The sequence below is a fragment of the Dipodomys ordii genome, unplaced genomic scaffold, assembly GCF_000151885.1.
Source record: "Dipodomys ordii isolate 6190 unplaced genomic scaffold, Dord_2.0 Scaffold37, whole genome shotgun sequence".
Lineage (NCBI taxonomy): Eukaryota > Metazoa > Chordata > Mammalia > Rodentia > Heteromyidae > Dipodomys > Dipodomys ordii.
In genome coordinates, this window is record NW_012267253.1 from 15,146,251 (window position 1) to 15,154,820 (window position 8,570).

Consider the following 8,570-nt stretch of genomic DNA (forward strand, 5'->3'; position numbering starts at 1 on the left):
AAGGGATGTGAAGGGTAAACAAAGGAGGAGGCTGCAATGCTTGGTAAGAAATGTATGCATTATCCTGCCCATGTAATTGTAACCCCTCTGTACAGGATGTTTACAAATAAAATAAAATTAAATTAAAAAAAAACAACCAGTAGCCCTTCAAACACACTTAACACTGTTAGAAAACTGGGCCATGACAGTAGTAAAGCAAAGGAAGAGCAGAAAAGCAATGCCAACAAACCAGATCAACTCCAATGAAGAGCTGAAGAGCTTCCTTGGTGACTGGTGGAGAGCCAGAAGCCAGTAGACAGGAGACAGGAGACAGGTGCAATGGCATCTGAGCTGGTCTGGGCCTAAATAAAATCAGGATCAGGGGGACAGGGTCACAGGAAAGTCAAGTCTCAAGATTTCGAGGTAGAGGACTGGCAGGTCTAAACCTATTGTCTAAGTCCCTGCCCCTGCCGCTAGGAATTCAGGCATGCCCATTACCTGCGGGTGAGACTTCCCTGCCTCTGCCAAGAAAACAAGATGGTGCCAGTTAAGCCCAATTTGCTATCATCCACCACGTGGCCAAGATGGCATTGATTAGATGCAGCATCCTTATTTCATTCAGGTCTCTGCCTTCTGACTAGCTAGGATTATAGACATAAGCCACCAGTGCCCAGCTTCAGTAGCTATTTTATAACTTTTGATGGAGAGTTCATCTTTGAGTACAGAGTCAGTTACAGAAAGAGAGAAGGTACCATCCTTGTTAACATTTCAACTATCATGAGTGCATGGAACTAACACTGAACTCCTGATGCCAATACAAATCCAATCTGTTACTTGTTTACTCCAATAGTATTTTGGCATCTCTTCTGATTATGCAAGTGCAATTTCTAACTACTATTCATGAGTGCAAGTGATTGTTTTATTAGATTCATGAGGCAAAGTAAGCTGTTAATATGACGAGGAAAAGAAGTAGCAACATGATAGTTTTGTATCAGAACAAGTCAGCAACTAGCCCATGTTTTAGAACAGGACAATTACTCCTTGAGAAGATTAGTGTATTAAATTAACTGATGTCTTTTATGTATTAAGAGGTTTTTGGTGAATTCACACATAAAACTAAGTAGCAAATCCGTAATACAATTATTAACTTCCAAACAAAACTTACAAACAAAATTTTGTATGGAAAGGGAAAATAATTGTCATGGTGTATAAAAAATGGTGAAGAACAGTTAGTAACAAGTACATTGTCTGTAAGATTAAAATAGTGGTTTTAAACCAGAGGAAACTTTGTTCCCAGAGGATATTTTGCAATGTCTAGAGGACTCTTTTCTCGTTATCATTAGGATGTTCTACTGATAAGTTGCTACTCTGTGACTCCCTGGATATTGGTTACATATTAGAAATTCAGAGCAATGATTCAGGCAGAATTATCTTGATCAGAGTCACCTCCTCCATCATTCTCCCTCCCTCCCTCCTGATCTGGTCTCAGCAAGTTTCCCTTTGGATCTAATCACTACTATGCTTTAGGGTAAAGTGCACATATGGTTCATGCAGGGTTATGTGACAGTATCAAGAGCATCCATGTGCATTTATTGTGAAATCAGTAATTCCACTTTGCAGAATAAGCATTACAGTAATAAATGGGTGAGCCTAAGTATGTATTATATGTTTATGTTGAGATTATATATAGAAATAAAACATCTTGAATATCTAAACATGCAATAAATTTATAAATTAACATAGTAGAGTATTTGGGTATATGCCAATTAACCCCTATAGTGTGTTGACAGATATATGTTTACAGTATATTAAGTATGACTATATGTGAATATATATATAATATGAATATATAAGATGAATGTATATATAAAAATATGGCATAAGTCTGAAAATACATATGCAAAAGTATTACAGTAAATTTTGAGTACTTAGAGTAATTTTAAAGTATTAGAGAAATTTAAGAGTAGGTGATAGGTTTTCTGTTCATAATTCTATAAATTTTGTTTTTGTAACAAAATGTATTTTGTATAATTCTGCTAAGTATCGTGTTGAAAAATATATGAAAATGATACTCTATGAATGGAGAGACTCTGGGTTTTCAACTACATTGCACCAGAGTCGACCTGAGCCCACCCTCCTTCCACCTTCTGTCCCACATCCTGCCCCTGACTTTGTCCCTACCCAAGGATAGAGAAGAAATCCTTTTTGCAGAGGGCTTGAACTCTGGGCCTGGGTGCTGTCCCTCAGCTCTTCAGCTCAAGATGAGCGCTCTATCACTTGAGCCACAATGCCACTTCCAGTTTTCTGGTGGTTAATTGGAGATAAGAGTCTCATGGACTTTCTGTGATCCTCAGGTCTCAGCCTCCTGGATAGTTAGGATTACAGGCATGGGCCATCAGTGCCTGGCCCATTGAAGTTTTATTACTTTCACATTCAATAACAAGATTAATGCTTTGATACCAATAGAACAAACAGTATCCATATTAAAATTATCTCAGCTGAAGACATCATCCTTTGCTAGAACATCATCAAATACACACTTAAACAATTGTGTTCTCTTAATTATTGTAATTCTTTGCCTTAAGAAAATATGAAGTAGAAAAATGTTCAAAATATATTCATATTAGACCCACACTTAAAATTTGTGGAACTCTGATGAAATGCACAAATGGATGGAACTGAAATGTCATGCCAAATATTTGAAAGCTGTAAACCAAGCTTATATATGGTTAAACAAACAATGGTCTTTTTCTGCTTGAGTAAATCTCCCTTCATAATTTTTTGTGAAAATCATGTATAAACCTATACTTTTGTGTGGCTCAAACAAAAGTGAGGAATAATTTAATTGAATCCATGTGTGTACAGCTGGGCACTGTTTTGATGAATTGGTAGTGTTTAGACATAACATAAAATAAAGACATATAATTCATATTATATCCCAAAGTATTTGTATTTCATCAACCACAAATTGTTTCTGTGGACTATTATCACCTTATTTTATTTCAACTGACAAAAATGATCAGAAGACAAACTATGAACTATCATTGAATTCAAAGCTTTCAAATTTTGAGTATTTTCATAAATATATATTTGAAATTAATGTGACTTATGTTACAACTTGTTTCTCAACTACCTAGGAATACTGAAAATTTGTCCTAATTATAAGTCTTTACAGAATTGAATACCTATCTTGAGGTTTTTTTAAGGTGAAAAACAACATTTTCATCACTTTGAAGTATGCGTTTTTTAAGATTTCAGATTTTTTCTTAGCATAAACATTATTTAATAGAATGAATATAAATAAAATCAGTATTTTCTTATTCATAAATGCTACAGTGAGAAAGAACTTATTTTTAAGAATCTTCCCTTCCTCTCTAGGCAGAGAAATTATCTAATTGCTCATTGAAATTACTAAGTTCAGATATTTTAATTAAAATACCAAATAGTAGTTACACAGGGGTATGTTTTAAGCTTACAGCTTTTCATTACTTGATATTACACTTAGAATTTTTCCAATGCTTATTAAAGCATTATCTTATTAAAAGTAGTATAGAATACAATTTTTACTATTGAAGAGCTATTATATTTGGGATCTATGATAGGATTTCATAGTACTAAGTATAGTTTTATAGGATTATAGTTAACCCACCCCTCAAAACAGAACTTAATAAAACTGAAATTCTATATTCACTCTTTCTTTCTACTTTTTCTTAGTTTACTTTAGTCAGACTAGTAATTAAAAGAGACATATGCTAGTGGAAAATAGTTTTTCAGGGGATATGTTTTTATTATCTTAACTTTTGATCAATACTCTAGATTCTTAAGTTTTTTATTTTCTTATCAGAACAACATCCTGCCCTCAAAGTCATCATTATGGAGTGACATAAACATTCTGTAGGACTATATAGTTGATATATATATATATATATATATATATAGTTGATATATATAGGCTGATGATTGAAACCCCAACCATATGCAGAGCGTGATTGCTTAGCCATACACACCCAAGTTTTATTGAGCTTCTTACAACCAAGCTTTATACTTTTTTTTGGTCGGTTGTAGGGCTTGAACTCTGGGCCTGGGTGCTGTCCTTGAGCTCTTCAGCTCTACTCTAGCACTCTAACACTTGAACCAATTCTACAACCAAGTTTAAATGCATGATAAATAGATTAAGAGCCAGTCATAGGCATTATAAAAGTACCAGTGCAATCATAACCTGATATGTGCCTATTTCTTTTTTTACTACTTAAGGAAGAGACAAATGATCACTATTTTCCCTACATTCAAAACTTTCCCAGCTTTTCCTTCCATAAACACATAAATATTCTATAGTTGTCATAAAGGGCTTCAATCAAGGTTTAATCGGTATCTGAAATTTAATAGGTCACCTGTGCCACATAGCCTTGGGTATGTGCTGCATACCATGCCTGACTGCAAGCTTCATTTTTCACCATGATGAACATCACACCATAGCTTCTCAAATTCTTTGTAATTTTCATCATTGGCAACTACATTTCTGTTCACAGAGGCACAGGATTGTCTTTATTTCTTCCAATTCTCTGTCCTAAAATAATCTACCTTCTTTTATAACGAACATAATGCTAATTTGCTCATTTATAGAAATCACTTAAAAACATGTAAATAAGTTTACTTCCCACAGTGCTGTTGAAAAAGGCTAAGAACCAACTACCTTTGTGGTAGTTAAGTCAAATTTCCTTTCATGTTCTATAAACCCTTTTGGCAATCTTCGTTTCCTTTGGATTTTCATCTTTCAAATTTTGAACCACTTTCTGGAATACACATGGTATTAACTCCACAAGAAAGAGCTAATGCATGTAAAGCAGCTGAAATCCAAACACAACTTTAACATTTTAATATATACTGCAAAACAAACATATGGTACTAGAAAGCAACAGGATTGCATCTCAGTAGATAGAATTCAGGCTAAATATGTCCTTGATGTATATTATTTTTCAATTTAAATTGCAAAATTTATAAAGAACTTCTATCATATGAATATTAAAAATATTCCTTTATTCCATAGCCAACTACATAGCATGAACTGTGGAGTATAAAAAGTACAACTTAAAGAAATATATGCTCAAAGCTTGCCTGTATCAATAGATGGATCTCAGCAATAGGCATTAACTTTAAATAGCTTTTTTTTCTTAAATACACCACATAGGATTTTTATTATTATACATTGTAATATATACTAAGACCCACGATAAAAATATTTAGTGCTAAACAAAGAAATAAAGCAAACATTTACTGTTTGAAATAAGGTATGTGGAATAGTTTTGTATAATACTTAAAAAGAGATGATAATTTTATTTAGGCTTGATTACATTTATTCTTTTCAATGCTGACTTCCTGACTTCCAGTTAACAAGTTGCTAGTTCTGGGCTTGAATTCTGGGCCTGGGCACATCCATGAGCCCTTTAGCTCAAGGTGAGTGCTCTACCACTTGAGCCACATTGCCACTTCTGGTTATCTCATGGTTAATTGGAGGTAAGAGCAGGGCTGGCTCTGAACTCTGATCCTCAGATCTCAGCCTTCTGAGTAGCTAGGATTACAGGCAGGAGCCACTGGTGCCTGGTAATTTGCATTTAACTAGCTTTTTAAGACAGACATTGAGTCAAGAGGTTGAAAGATTGCTGTTGCCATCCCAGTCTAAACTAAGTTGGTGTAGGTCACCATCACCTCTACCCTCTGAACTTCCTATTTTTATTTTCACATTGGTAAGACCAACCATTTATTTAACTTGTTTTGACATAGCATGTACAGATGAGAGTATAAATTAAAACAACAAATGAGATAGAATAGTCGTTGTTAGTTACATTCACTAAGATTTAAGACAGACTACTTTTAGATTTAACAAAGAAGCAGAGAAAAGCACTTGTGTACACTGCTGACAACACTAAGAAAGTTATTTACTCTGTCTGAACACATACACTTTGGGAGATCTATCGCATCAAGAAAATAATGCTATAAAGAGATCTTGAATATCACCCTGATCGTAAGGCAAATTGGGCTCTGCCCTCTCTACTCTCTCAGCACCATCTTTGCTGCCATGTGCTCTACAGTAAATTGGGCCCTGCCCACTCAACTCCCTCTCAGCGCCATTTTTGCTGCCCATATACTCTACAGTAAACTGGGCTTTAAAAAAAAAAAAAACGCTTTTAATATGACTTACAGGTTACCCCCAGAATAGGAAGTAACCACATTTAGATGAGTTAAGCTATTAAAAGTAAAATGGCCACAGCCTTCATTAGAGACCAAGTAAATGTATAGTATATACAAGTGGCATATAGTGTCAATTTTATTTGCAGCTATTATTATAGTACTCCAATTCAAGGTACAAGTTATACGTTTGTCACAGCCTTGGCTAAGTCTTAAACTAGTGCAGAATTCAGCTGATGTTAGCTGATGTTAGCATGCCTAGATGTAGCATACTTTCCTTGATAGTCATGTGCTTTGTAGGCCCCCGATTCACCATGAGTATAATCTTAGCCATGTGCTGCACAACAGGAAGAAGAGATTCCTCAGTGGAAGACAGGTAATGCTGTAGAGTTGGTGTCCATTCACCATTATCAAGAATTTTCAGTGCTAAGCAAAAGGCTCCTGCTGCAATTTGAGAAGGAGGAATGTGCACCATTTCATAGTCCAACATAGTCAGTTCCATGGGGTATTTGGCCAGCATATGCTGTTCAACATCAACCTCTCCAAGTTTTGATGCTCTAGGGAGGAAGTGCAGGGGTAGAGGGCAACCCAGACCAAAGTTCAAAGCTCTTTGAATCTTTATTTCCATCTGTCTGATTTGGTGCTTAGACTAACTATTGTTAGTCATAAAAGCAAAGTCACCAATTTCCAGAGGATGCATTTCTTCATATGGGCTTGCAATAAACATGGCAGTGACACCAACCAGCTGCAGCATTTTCTTGGGCACACAATTATTCTGCCTGAATCTATCAATAACAGAAGAGTGATGTACATGGTCTCTTGCAGCAACCGGAATTTCATTTGAACCTGCACTAGTTAGTCAATTAGAATGGCTCTCCTGTTTGCAGTGACTTTCCGACCTAGCAGATATTTTGGTTTGACAAGACTTGCTCTTCCTTAAGTGGTTTCAGATAAGCATAAATATCTTTCACATATTCACTACAAAGATTTGGATCAGCTCCATCTTCTGCATCCACATCATTCACGGAAAGTATTAGATCAGAGAAAGCCTGACACAAATATTCTCCTGCCGGGGGCACATCCAGATGTTTCCATTGAGCTTGGAGAGGGAGTGTCCACCAAAACAGATTCAGGTGAAAGTGTTTCTTCCTTCAAAGGCTCAGGTTCAGGTTCAGGTTCAAGCTCAGGCTTGGCTCTGTCACAGACTCTTGCTCTACCTCTCGCACACTTTGCCAGCGGTTTTAGTAGCTTTTTAGCAACATTTCCCGTAGCTAAAGCTTGTTCTTCACTTTTCAGAGACACCCTGGCCTGTAGCTGTTCACTGTTTTTATTAACACTATGGCCAAGCGCAGTTCTTGATCTCAGCCCGGGTTTAGAAGCTGCTGCAATGGGTGGACACACACTTTGGGCCTGCCGGGGTCACCTGACCTTGTTTTCAACATTAATTTTCATGTTCCTGGTGACACGGAGTGCCATGGTTCCTCTTCACCAGGGAGCTGTTCCGAGGGCAGAGGCAGAGCCCGGAGGCTCACAGACCAACAGCCGTTCCTCCCTATTTTTCTAACAATCTCTTCTCATAATAGCTGGTGTATCACTTAAATACACAAATCACCTACTCAAATACCCTGCATAAGATACTGAGATCATTCTCTGCTTTTAGGAGATACTTATTTGGCTCAGGATTTTGGAGGTCTTACTCCATGGATGGATTGTCCCTATTATTTTGGGTCTGTAGTGATGCAGCATGTTGTGGTTTGGTACACATGGTGCAGCAAAGTTGTTCACCTCTGGCTGGGAGGAGAAAGACAAAGAGGAAGTTCCCAGCATTCCTTTTGAGGACATGTCTCCAATGACTGAAAGACTTCTTTTGTAGTATGCTCTACCTCTTGAAGTTTCCACCACCCTCAGCAATTCCAATCTAGGAGTTAAGACTACCACATGGGAGCATTTCAGATTCTGACTACAGCATTGTCCCACACTTGAGCAAGAATTCAATGAATTATCTATCTCCTTCACTTCTGTAGAGAGAAAGAGTCCAGATTATTGCCATGGTTAGAACTTCACTGTAGTAAGAACAATGGTTAATCCTTGCCTGGTAAAGTAAAAAAACAAAACAAAACAAACAAACAAACAAAGAGAAGCAAAAAAAAAACCAAACCCAAAACAACAAAAACAAAAAAATACGCTACATTCTACTTCCTTTACAGGGAATTCAAAACTCTTGCTACATTTTCTATTTTCCTGAAATAATATGCACTCATTACTGAAGATTACTAAGTGCTTACCTATCCAAAAAGTTTACTTGAATTACAAATAAGGGAAAATATTTCAAATGAGAAAAAGAAAAATCTTTGAAAATTTTCTGATTATCATAATATGACACATTTTTACAGATTGATATACAG

General features: G+C 36.3%; 1 pseudogene; it reads right to left on the reverse strand.

Annotated features, from left to right (window-relative positions):
* Positions 1-6,347: 6,347 nt before the first annotated feature.
* On the reverse strand, positions 6,348-7,641 carry LOC105986821 (annotated as a pseudogene).
* Between the last annotated feature and the right edge of the window lie 929 nt (positions 7,642-8,570).